Source organism: Aulostomus chinensis, chromosome 23, assembly GCF_037954235.1.
Source record: "Aulostomus chinensis isolate RoL2024-O1b breed Wild chromosome 23, RoL_Achi_v1.0, whole genome shotgun sequence".
In the NCBI taxonomy this organism is placed as follows: Eukaryota; Metazoa; Chordata; class Actinopteri; order Syngnathiformes; family Aulostomidae; genus Aulostomus; species Aulostomus chinensis.
In genome coordinates, this window is record NC_141342.1 from 5,619,530 (window position 1) to 5,633,047 (window position 13,518).

The window sequence follows — 13,518 nt, forward strand, 5'->3', positions numbered from 1 at the left end:
GGAGATTTGTTCAATGTGCCTTTGTAGCAGGAACCATGCTTCCAACACAGAATGTGTTCTTAATGTATTTTTTTAAACTTTTTATGAGATAATTGGTAAAGTCAATACACATTTTGGTTTTACACGAGTAAAACAGAACATTTTACAAACAAGCAGCATCTCCTCAGCACAGCTTGGTCATTCTTACACTGAAATCAATCAGTGTGTACTTCCCACGAAGAAAATATATATAAAAAAATGACATTCTGCAATTACAAAAAATATTCACATAGAAAAAATAGCAATATTAATATTCATTTGGGACATACAAATTTAAAGCTGACGTTTTAATTCCTCCCACAGTTCCATCAATCAAAATGTGCCGTCCTTGTCTGTCTACTTGAGTTTTTTCAACCGTGAGGCCTAAAGATTGTGTTTCAAAATGGCAACACCTCTTTTCCTCCCTCCTTGTACGATGAGTTAAAAACTTGGCCCACCCATTCTCTTCTGAGCTTCTGATGCTCCCTTTCATCCAGAAGAGTCCCCTGGAGTACGGCAATTTGACAGTTTATTTGTTTTAATTGGGACATAATTTTTTTCCTCTTTATGGGATGGTTGAGACCATTTATGTTATAACTAACCACCTTGAGAGTATTCATCATAAAAACTTAGAACATAAAGAAGTAAAACTGACACGTACGCTGCGAGCTGCATAAAAACAAAAAACAGTAGACCAGCAAATAACAATGTTGAACATAATAAGTCCTTCCATGTGACCCGTGGATCACCCTTGTAATAAGAACAATTAACAAAAAAACAAACAAAGGGAGTACCACTCCCGGTTTTTCTCGTGTTTAGCTGTTTTGTCCTCCGCGTCACTCACTCTATGCTCCGCTTCCCCCATTCTTCGCTCAGAGTTGTCTGTGCGTGTGGCAAATCTGATAGCTTGGACTCCGTTCTGGTGAAGGAGGCTTTTAAGTCCCAGAATGAGTCTGTTTTTTCCTGTTGAAGTTTCAGCCCTGGTGTTCGCCGTACCGTTAGCATCTCCACTTGTTTTCAGTGGAGTAGCTTCGGCTATCGTTAGCTGCTTGGGTCCGGGTTTTCCATCTTCAGTTTTACTCATTTTTCCGTCTCTCTTGGTCGTTTTGGGGTTCAGCATGCTCACTTGTTTATCTCTGTCACGCAGTCGAGTGTTCATTTATCATCAAACTTTCTCAGAACGGCTATTCTTAATGGTTCTGTTGGAGCCGGGAGATTCAGCTGCCGTTCACGACGTTGGCGGAAGTCCGAATGTGTTCTTAATTTGTTCTTCCTTTTTTTCTTTTCTTTTTTATGGTCCTCCTGCTGGTGAGTCATGATGCCTGAAGTGGGCTTATTGTCCATCCTCTCCGTACCCAGACAAGAAGATAAATAACCATCCCTATTCTGTCGAAAGCTGAGACGCTAGCAGAGACCTGTTGATTTCCTGTTAGCTTAGCACAATGCACATAGCATCAGATGTCAATAAATACACTTTTCTCCAAAACGGCCTTTAGCTGCATTGAAATCATTCAAAATGATGAGACATTGTAATTTTAGAATCAGCCATTTAAGCGGAACTACTTTCCTGATGGGGCGTACTGATCCGACTCAATTCAGAATGCAAAAAAACTCTTAAACCTCTTTTGTCGATGAGTAGTTAAGCAACTGCTACTAATTATGTTGATTTTTTTTTTCTAAGCGTGGATGGAGAATTACTTTTGGACAAACCAAGACCCTGACACTAGTCTGTTTGATGACTTAGATGGAAGGATCCTCACACTACCCGCTCCTCCAGCCCACTAATGTACACACATCTTCTTTTTCTGGCTCTGGAGAGGAAAGCGAGGTGATGTCATTGTGGTTTGCCCATCCCACCTCTGGCACACACCCACTGGGTCAGCTGCAGCATCTCACCATTTACTGATCTTTTGCCACATTTCCAATAATGGCCCTGTGGGGAAGCTGTGGCCAGTTAGGGGTGTCTCCAGGCCATCTTCTGCAGCTGACCTCATTTGAGTATTGTACCCCAAGCGATGACCCTCCTCTTTAGCCCCAGCGACTCGCTCTACCTCTGAGCTTCCTCTACTCTGGTCACACAAAAAACATTAGTTGCAGAATTTCTGGTGCAGGCTTACCATTTGGTTTAATATAATTTTTAGATAAATGTCTGAGTGTGTGTTTATGGTTCAGTTGTGCGCCGCATGCGTGTATGTGTGTATGTGTGTGTGTGTGCTACGGTTTGTCTTGGATGCTGTGCGTCGCTGGCTGTAGCTGATGTGGGGGGGCCAGGACATCGCACCCCCAGTCCATAATAGCAGGCAGGTCAGGACCAGGCCACCAGAGCACCCAGAAACCCCCAGGACACGGGGAGCCCCAGGCCACCCCTCCCCCCAGGAAACAGTCACAGGTCCAAACCATGCCAGGACACGTAGGAAAGCATAGGAGCAACAACCCCCACCTGGAAGCAACCCACAGAGAGACGGGGCAGAGAGGACCCCGGTCCCACCGGGCACCCCCCCACCCCCCCACAGAATGAGCAGAGCCCACGGGCATAGGGCCCCTCTGGCCCGAGACCCGACCAGAGCCCCCCAAGAGGTCCGCCAGCGGCGAGGCCGACACCCACCCACACCCCACACCCAGGTGGGGCAACCACAGCCCACCACAACGACCAGGCCCACCGCCCCTATACAGAGCTACACCCCCAACCCTCGATCCCCATCCCCTCCACCCTTTCCTTGTTCTCCCCCTCCCCCTAGAGCAGGCGGGCTTCAGGCTATAGGGCACCAGCAGCCAGCCAGCCAGGACCCTCCACTCCCCCGAGAGGCCCAGCCCGCCTGCCGGGATAAGCCGAAGGCACGCACGCCCAGGACCGCCACCCCCGGACAAAACAATCATACCCTCATCTTCCTCCATACAGGGGCTGAGTACTCCATAGATGCTGATCCGGTCCAGGGCACCTCAGACTGAGTGAAACCGCCAGCGAGCGATCCACCGCACAACAGCAAGGCCTGCGACCAAACCCAGCCCAACCACCACGCCGGGAGGAGGACCACCCCCCCTCCCCCCCAAGAGCACCGTCCAGGCCCCCAGGTCCTCCTTTGCTAACTAGCAAAGGAGGCAGCACTGGACCCACTCCCCGCCCCAGCTTACCCCCCATTCCAACATGGGTGCAGGGTGTGTGTTGTGCGTTGGAATGTAGATGTGATGATGTGGATGTCTAGAATGTAGTTCAAATCGGGGGAGGCACCCAGGGCATGGGAGCCCCGCCGGTTGCAGATGGCAGAGTCTCCCAGAACATCTTCATGCACTTCCCCAAGCCCTAAATGTCTACGATGTGATTAAAATTGGGGGGTCCAGCCCCTCAAGGCCTAGTGTCACATGAGATGTGATGTGATGGGACAGAGAGGCGATGAGAGGGACTGAGGAATGGGCCAGACCCGCAGGGGGCCAACTTCCAGACTGGCCCCGCTGACCACTCCGTCACCACTGCAACCAGCCGGCAGGGAGTCTAGCCTACCTGGTCCAGGTGTCAGATTGGAGCACCAAGGGGCACTGTCCGGAGATCCGGGCAGAGGGTCCACCACCGCGCAGTGCGAGGGCAGGGAGGGCCCAGGCCCCCGGTGCACGGCGGAACCCCCAGCCAGCAGCCCATGGTCAGGGCCCCCACTTCGATCAGCATCAAGGAGGTCAGCCCCCATCCCTCAGACGTCCCCCAGCATCCTCTCATTGTCCAGGAGTGGCGGCAGTCCAGGACATCGCGCCAGGGCCCTGCCCGCCCAAGGATGGGCCGAGGTTAGCAAACCCCTCCCAAATGTGGGTGCGAGCCCCCGGGGGAGCAGCAGGGCCCCAGGCCAGCAAGTCCCAGGTACCAAGCAATCTTCTTCTTTTAACACTGTTGCGTTTTATTGTTTCATTTCTTGCTCTTCCTTCTTCTCATCCCTCCTTTGTGTTTACCGAGCTCTGCTGTCATGTGATCTACTCGGTAGCGTGTGTATCAGATGGATATCCGATTCGACCCAACACAAGAGGTGTTACTGATGCCATGGTTCAGGATGTTTCGTGCCACCAGAGGCTGAAAAAGCATCTTCTCATAGTTTTATTAAAACTGCTGCTGAGATATCACCTCCATGCGACAGAGGAACGCAGATCCATTAAAAGATGTAGGAGGGGAGAGCGCGAACCCATGAGAGCTCATCCAACGCCGCTGAACACTGAGGATTCATCAGCATCTCAGCTGATGATAACGTCCAGGTTTGATAGCCTGATGGAGAGTCTGCTGCTCCCTGGAGAGCCCTCCGTCAGCCACAGCAGCCGGGTAATTGACTGATACAGACTAACTGAGCCCTCATTAAGAAACAGTAGAAGAAGAGCCGTCTATCAGAAGGAGGTCTTGAGGAATGACCGTCAGTCAGACAAGTCCTGATTATTGAGAAGCACCAGCTCGTATCTGACGCGTCGCTGCTGTCCAGAGAATCAGCAGCTCAGTCGCCTGCGTTAAGACTCGCTGCGTCAGCGTTCAGCTCCTGTTTGGAGCCTTTACTCCATTCATTAAAAACCTCATACAAGCAAAACTGGGTGTTCAATTTTAACCGTTTCCCTCAATATTTCCTACGTGAGGAATGAATTCAACAGCGGCTTTCAGACAACAGTAGAGGGGAAAATGTGACCACTCAATGTAAAATTAGAAGAATTGAAATAAAAAAATGCATGAAGGCAACATTTCTGTCAATACTGTAGTATTTACATGTACCATGTACTTCAACCGTTTTAAATCATCTTGTACAAGCTGAGTCGCCACTCCTGAGCTGCAGTGTTCACGCTCTGTCCACACACGAATGGTTTGAGGATGCGTCATTCTCTGCCATTGTCCCATGGATGTTGGGTGCACCAGGGTCAAGGCAGCAGAGGAACCTTGATCGAAAAGATGTGCTGGGAACAATCTGGCGGTTCATGTTTAGTTCAGAGCGCGACTGCTGCTGGAACCAACACCGCTGTGGAGAGATAGTGATTGACACCTGAGCGGCTACGACACGAATGGAGTTAAAGATTTTATATCTGGAGCCCAGACGCTGTTTAAAACTTGTCTCCCATCATGAGTGTGATATTTCTGGCTGAGGCGAATCAGAGCGAGATCATGAATCCCTCCATCAGGGATGAGGTGAGAAGCTCCGTCATCCATGAGCGACTCAATGTTGCTGCTCCTTACTCGCTGCCACCTGGGCACCACCCTCAGGTGGTGTTCCAGGCACATCAAGTGGGAAGGAGACCAGAAGTACCGGGTAGGACTACGTCTCCACGCTGGCCCGTGAACACCGCAGGATCCCCCAGTTTGTGCTGGTCAGTGTAGCACAGGAAGGGGAAGTTTGGGGTTCCGTCGTAGGTGCTACCCCCGATACCGGTATCGGCATCGCTGCATCCCTACTCAGGAATCCACTAACCAGGCACCTGTGGTTGAGTGCTGCCGTGAGCCGGCGTAGAAGAGCCGGTTTAACCTTCACCGCTCTTCACCACATCAGGACAGTTTGGCCAACGGTGTATCAGTTTATTCACAAGGAGTTGTTTTCAGATTTGTTATGATAAATTCAAGAAAACTATCACCGCAGTCCATTCATGCTGACACAGCACAAACCCAGGCGTGCGTTTTCTTTCTGAGTCTGAACCCCACTGGTGTTTTGGAGGAACTCCAGCTTTCAAAGATGGAACTAATCTGTTGGAGTCCCAACACTGACAGACTGAATATGTGACGCTTGTCATCAGATAACCAGGTTCACTCTGGACGGGTCACCAGTCCATCTCAGGGCCATCAGGAGCAATTCGGGGTTCAGTATTTTGCTCTAGGACACTTGGACTTGGTCACCGGGGGGAGGGAGGATCGAACCAGCGACCCCTCAGTTGCTAGATGGCCTCGCTACCTCTGAGCCTTGCTGCCCCCTAGTGCTGGGCCAAAACGTAATATTGTCCTAAAATGTTGTGTCATGTAATCCAATGATCAAATGAGGTAGCATCCCGTCAGACAGCGTCAGTAAGCAGTGAACATTCCTTATGGTATCACACCATCCTGTGTTTTTGTATCATTACTATTATCAGCTGTAGAGTTAAATTATTGGTTTCTAGATACATCAAACTAAAAGTACAGAGTTAGACTGATGTGGTGTGGCTGTTGTGGGGATACCTGCAGCCTGCATGTCTGGCGCACACACACTCGTGGGGAAGATTAAAAGCAGTGACTGAACAGTAAGAATTTAGAGTGTTGGTGTGACAGTCTGAGGCGAGGGAAGGTTTAGGGAAGGGCTGGGGGTAATTAGTGCAGGAAGGTGATGAGTGACGATTACGGTCGGCATATGGATGACTAATCAGTGCTTAATTATACTAAATCATTCATTGGATCCATTAAATAAACCATCCTGACTTTATTTAACCTCTTCCACTCACAGCATATTTCCGGGAAAAAAAACGCCTAAAAAGACATACCCATAGTAAATGTGTAATTACTACACTTTACTAAAGGTTATATGCATGTTCTTGGTGTCCTTGGACATCTAGGGACTTCAGAGAATGTGTTCCAAGTGTCAGAAGTGTTGTATCTGTCATTAAGCCTGAGTAAATTGGAATAAACCAGGGGAAAATTTAAGTTTTTTTACTCTCGCCAAAATATTTTATTTTTTTGACAGGAAAACCCTATGCCAGCAATGATTTCATGTACCCAGACACCGCTGATTAGCTTCATCCACTCCTTGACCACAAATTTATCAAAGTTGATAGAATTTGGGCGAACAGTGAAGCCTACATCAAGGATTTTGTAAGGATACACCCAGGCTGCTGAGAACAATTTGGCACATTTTTGTGCCAGATTGTGCCAAACAGTGCCACAGGGATTTCTACCTCTGATGAAAACTGGCTCCAAATTACAATAAATTTTAATTTTACTTGTCTACTACTAACTATTGGAGCTTTTGGATATGAAATTTACCTTGTGCCTCATCATTTTTTGCAGTATAGCGGTCTGCCTTCGTCTGTGGGGCACTCCGCATAAAAGACGGCGAGAGCGCATAGTTTGCGCAGGTTTTACGCTCAAAGTTTTACGTAGCTGGGATTGGTAGTTCTTGGAATGGTAGGTGTCGATCGATTCAGTTGCTTCTCCCCTTTCCAAAGACTACAAACACTGCCGTAAAGAAGAAGTCTACGTGACACTATTCAACTTTGATTCCGCAGTGGTCGCAAAATTTAAATGTCCCGATTTCGTACCAAAACAGATTAAAATCACCATAAAAAGGTAACGTTTGCACTAAAACAGACACCCGACCCTGTTTTGTGAGCATTAGAGTCCAAACTTTGATCAAGAATTGAAAGTAAACATTGCCGTCAAATTTTGGTACATTTTTACAGCGCCCAATTACGTCCAGAGTTTTTAACCTCAGTCATTGAGGGTCTCAGGGCTGTCACGGACAATTAGATCCTTGATTGCATCAATTAACCCCTTGCGATAGACACAAAGAAGGGCATTGGCATCCCATCGGCTCTCGGCTGCCAGAATCCGGAACTCAAAGGTGTACTGAGCTACAGTGTGTGACCCCTGGCGGATTACCAACAGACGACTGGCGGCATCTTTCCCATCTACAGGGTGATTGAACACCGCCTGGAATTCCCTCTTGAACAGAGAAATGTCATTAGTAAGTGCAGGGTTGCCCACAACTGCCACTATGGCCCAGCTGAGGGCCTCGTCAACCAGAAGGGACATTACCAAGGCTATCTTAAACCCATCTGAAGAATATCTGGAGGGCTGATGAGTGAAAAGTAACTCACTTTGAGCAAGGAAACCCCAGCAGCGTTGAAGTCACCATCGTACGGCCTTGGGCTGACTATTTTGGGCTCGGATTGGGTGTGCAATTGGGCTGGGGAGACCACTGAGTCAGATGCCACGCTGGGAGAGCTGGGGCTGGTGTCAGCAACGGAAGCCGTAATTCCGGTAACTGAGGTTTGGGCTGAAAGGGTATCCAGGGATTTCTGAATGTTGGCTAAGGCCCGGAGATGGCGTTCACTTGGGTAGAAAGGGATGCCACAGTAGCTACTGTGGATTGAGATGAATTTTTGAGTGCAGCAATCTGAGACTGTACAGTGGGAAAGGCCCTCTGCAATTCTGTCTGTAGCTCAGCAAGGTCATAGGCCTGCTTGGCAATCAGACCCCTCAGATCTTCTGGTGTCTGATCCCCTGCCCCTGGGGACCCAGCTTGGCTCATCTTGGCTTGAAAGTTCTTTTAGGCTCAGATAGTGGTTGTAGCCAAATGTGCCAGGTACCCCAGAGACAGACACAGAGCAAGGTTTTTCAAACAAAAAGGTAGTTTATTTACTTAAGGAATGGGGAGGGTGCTGACTGAGGAGGTAACGGGGAAATATCCAAGGAGGGGTGTGAGGGAAGAGGGTCCAGGAGGCAGTGGGGAGCTTAGGACGACGAGGAGCCACTGGGATTATGGAGGGAGCCACAATCGTCAACGTTCAAGTGACGGGCGCCCCTTCTCAGCCTCCTCTTATACCTAGTCAGTCCTGATGAAGATGAGAAGCAGCTGGGCTGATTGGCTTTGCCAGCAGCTGTGCTGGGCTGACTGGCTGCTGGGCAGCCACAACACATAACCCCCTGACTTTCCTTCATTCACTGCAGTGTCCAAACCAGCACCTGATTAGGTGGTCCTTCTTCCTGCAGTCATACTGCTTGGACATTTGGCATGTGACAGGGTCGGATAACGTGGTGGCGGACGCGTTGTCCAGAGTTCCCTGATCCTTTCCAGAGTATTATGTGTTCTGTTTGCTGTTCTCTGCCGGCCTCCTCCTGCCTTTTAATTTGCTTCCCAGGTTCACCGATTGCTGGGGTGGGCTGTTGGTTCGGGATTTGTCAAGCTTCCAGAACAATGTTCAAACACTCACTTGAAATACACAAACTTCCTAAAACTTTGGAACAGGCTCTGATCACTGTCTCGCTAAAACCAGGCAAGGACCCAAAACTCTGTGGCTCTTACAGGCCCATAGCCCTTCTCTCATCAGAATATAAGATTTTTACCAAAGTCATAGCCACCAGACTAGAGAAAGTGATACCTGACCTCATACATAAAGATCAAACTGGCTTCATTCAGAACCGCTTTTCCTCGGATAACATTCGCAGGTTCCTGAATGTAATTTGCTGCGCCCAAAATGTTAATGTACCGGTTGTTGCCCTTTCATTAGATGCTGAAAAGGCATTCGATCATTTAGAATGGCCCTATCTTTTTGCAGTTTTAAGAAAAATGAATTTCGGCCCAAATTTGATACAGATGATAAAGATACTATATCTTAATCCATCAGCAATGATTCGAACAAACTCTGACATCTCATGTCTTTTCTCCCTGTCGCGTGGCACTCGCCAGGGCTGTCCCTTGTCTCCGCTCCTCTTCTCACTGGTGGTAGAGCCCCTCGCAACTGCTATTAGAGCACATCCTGTAATAGAGGGCATTATGGTCGAAGATGTGAAGCATGTTATTTCGCTTTATGCTGACGACATTATGCTGTATCTGACTAATATAGAGATATCGCTCCCCGCCATCTGCACCCTGTTAGAAGAATATAACTGCATTTCCGGACACAAAATAAATAAACAGAATAGTGTGATGATACCTATTAACTCAGCTGCTCAAGGAATACCAAGGGGAAACATTCCCTTTCATTGGGACCCCTATAAGGTTGGTTATCTTGGTATGCAAATACCTAACCAGTTACATCAGATTTACTCTCTTAACTATGATCCTTTGTTTAAAAAAGTTGAAGCCGATCTAGACAGATGGAAGTCTCTTCCCATATCCCTAATTGGAAGAATAAATTGTATTAAAATGAATATTTTACCGAAATTTCTTTACTTGTTTCAAGCACTGCCAACACCAATTCCGAAAACTTTCTTTAAAAACCTGGATAGGCTGATATCTAGATTTCTGTGGAACGGTAAAATCCCCAGAGTTAAGCTCAAAACCCTTTGTCGGCCCACTGATCAGGGTGGTTTGAACTTACCAGATTTTCAGTTATATTATTTGGCTGCTCAGTCCAGAGCCGTCTGGACTTGGATCAAAGATCTAGAACACCCGCCATCTTGGAAACAGATTGAACAATCTCATACAACGGAAGTCTTGGCAAGCATCCCATTTATTCACTCTTATCACAAGCAAAAAAATGTGACCCCGAATCCAATGGTAAAACCTACATCCAAAATCTGGGATGAAATCAGATCAAAGTTCCATTATGTCCGCATACTATACACTTCCACTCCATTTCATTTTAACCCGACTTTACCTGGGGCATTGAGAGACAGCATTACAAGAGACTGGCACAGCAGAGGTATAAGCACTTTTGGACATTTATATGAGCACAATAATCTGAGATCCTTTGAGCAACTGAGACTTTCTTTCGGGCTCCCCTCTGCACACTTTTTTAAATATCTACAAGTCAGAGATTTTATCAGGGTGCAGCAGGGAGGGAAACTTAGCCCCTTGGAGGACTCTGTGATAGATAGTATGATGCGAGACAAGCATAACTCTAAAGGCTTTTTATCCTATGCTTACAACAGACTAAGGAGCCTGGCAGAAAATGAAGCTTCTAAAGCAAAACTTAAGTGGGAAACAGACACTAATTCTACCTTTGAGGACTTCGAATGGAAGGAAATATGTAGTAGCTCTCAATCGTTCTCATATAACAGCCGACACAAACTTTTACAGTTTAATCTTATACATAGGGTTAACATGACTCCACACCGTCTCCATAAGATAAGTAGCAACCATCCTGAATGCTGTCCTAGGTGTAAGACTGAAATAGGATCCCTTCTCCACATGTTTTGGACTTGTAGATGTTTGGAGCAGTATTGGACATCTGTCCTGGAAATTGTTAGAGGAATTGTGGGGGTGGAAATCCCAGCCAACCCACGGCTGACACTATTAGGGGACCTGTCGGTCTTGCCAATCAATATGAGAGTCAACACTCGCTTCATCAGACTAGCCCTAATTGCAGCTAACAAATGTATAGCCATTAAGTGGAAAAGCGAGGACTCCCCCAGTGTTTCTCTATGGCTTAAAGAGCTCTCGTCATACCTACCTTCAGAAAAGATCATGTTTAATCTTAAGAAAAAGCCATTAGTCTTTGACAAATGTTGGGGCGGATTTGTAACCTTTTTACACAATAGAGCTGCTCCTATAGGTGACATCCAGGGTCGGATTTGAAATAGGGCTCGATTCTGGAATTCATGTATGTATGTATAACTGTATGTGACTCCTGCTGTTATTTTATTTACTTATTTGTGTATTTATTCTCTTTTTTTTTTTTTTTTTGTCCACTCTTGTCCATGGGGGAGGTTGGGGGGGGGGTTTGTTATTAATACCCTATGTTCACTCTCAAATACTGTATTGTATTCTGTCTGAAATTTGAATAAATAAATTGTTCAAAGCTTCCAGAACAATCGGTGGTAGTTCTCTTCTGTCTGGTTGGTAATGTGGGTCTCTCTTGGTCCTTCTGTCGGTGGATTTGTTCTGTCCCGGTGTTCAGTCATAGTGGCACATGTGCTGGCTTGTGGGCACGCAATTTAGTTCTTTTGTTTTTGCTCAGTTATCGGGGTTCCTGTTGGGATATATGCATGTGTTCATGTGTGTATGTATATTTGTATGTATGTGTGTATGTATGTATGAATGCGTTATGAATGTATATACATATGTATGTATGCATGTATGTATGTATGTATTTGTGTATGTTTGTGTGTATGTGTGCTTGTTTGTATGCATTTAGGTATGTGTGTATGTACGTGCATATTTGTGCATGTATTTATGCGTTTATGTATCTATGTATGTGTGGATGTATGTATGTATGTATGTTGAATATATGCGTATGTATGTATTTATGTGTATTTATGTATGTGTGCATGTACTGTATATATGTTTATATTTATGTGTGTATGTATGTATTTGTGTATGTATGTATATATTTCATGTGTATGTTTGTGTTCATGTATGTGTGTATGATGTATGTATTTGTGCATGTATGTATGTGTATTTTGTGTGTGCATATATGTGCTGTATGAATATATGTACTTGTATGTGTGTAATTATGTTTGTATCCATGTATGTGTTTATGTATGTTAGTATGCTTTTATGAATTTATATATGTACATGTGTGTATGTATTTGTGTATGAGTGCATGCATGTATTTATGTGTGTATATGTTTTCGTCAGTAAATATATTATGTATGTGTGTATCGATGTGAATATGTGTGGATGTATTTATGAATGTATGTTTATGTGTATATGTATGTGTGTATGTGTGCATATTCCAATGTATGTTTGCATGTGGTTATGTATGTGTGTATATATGGATGTTTGTACAGATGTATGTTTTCATGTAGGCATGCATGTTTGCATTTGTGTGTATATGTGTCTGTATGTATGTTTGTGTTCATGTATGTATGTATGTATGTGTTTGTATGGACGTATGTATGTATGTGTCATGAATGTATATACATATGTATGGATGTATATGGATGGATGAATGAATGTGTATGTTTGGGTGTATGTGTGCATGTTTTTATGTGTGCATGTATGTGTGTATGTATGTATTTATATGTGTATCTATGTATGTGTGCATATATTTATGTGTGCATGTATGTGTGTGTATGTATGTATTTATATGTGTATCTATGTATGTGTGCATGTATTTACGTTTGCATGTATGTGTGTATGTATGTATTTATACGTGTATCTATGTATGTATGTATATATGTATTTACATGTGCATGTATGTGTATGTATGTATTTATACGTGTATGTATGTATGTATTTACATGTGCATGTATGTGTGTATGTATGTATTTATACGTGTATCTATGTATGTATGTATGTATGTATGTATTTACATGTGCATGTATGTGTATGTATGTATTTATACGTGTATCTATGTATGTATGTATGTATGTATTTACATGTGCATGTATGTGTATGTATGTATTTATACGTGTATCTATGTATGTATGTATTTACGTGTGCATGTATGTGTGTATGTATGTATTTATACGTGTGTCTAAATATGTGTGTATCGTGTTTCCAGTCGTCCTGCTCAAAGCCTTTAATATCCAACATTTGCATGTCACAGTCCATTGAAGCGAGGAGTCAAAGCGCTGCATTTACTTGTAATTTAATAAGAAAAAAGAAAATAACAGAGGTCCCAGCTTCAAATAGTGAAATGTTTGGCCGTAGGCCTCGGAAAAGGACTGGAGAGCTGGTGGGCCCGCATGGTGCTCTGAGGGAGGGTCCTATTTATGTGCTAGGACCACCTGTCACCTGCAGGGGGCGCACACTGACAAAATAAATGAGACGCGAGGCACAACAAAACATGAATCCAACATCAGGCGCCAAAACACCGGCCCCTTAATTGTTCTCTGGAACCAATGATTAAACTTAAAGCATTAAAGGAGCCATGAAATGAATGTGTCAATCAATGTCAAGCCTTTTCAGAACATGAAGTCTA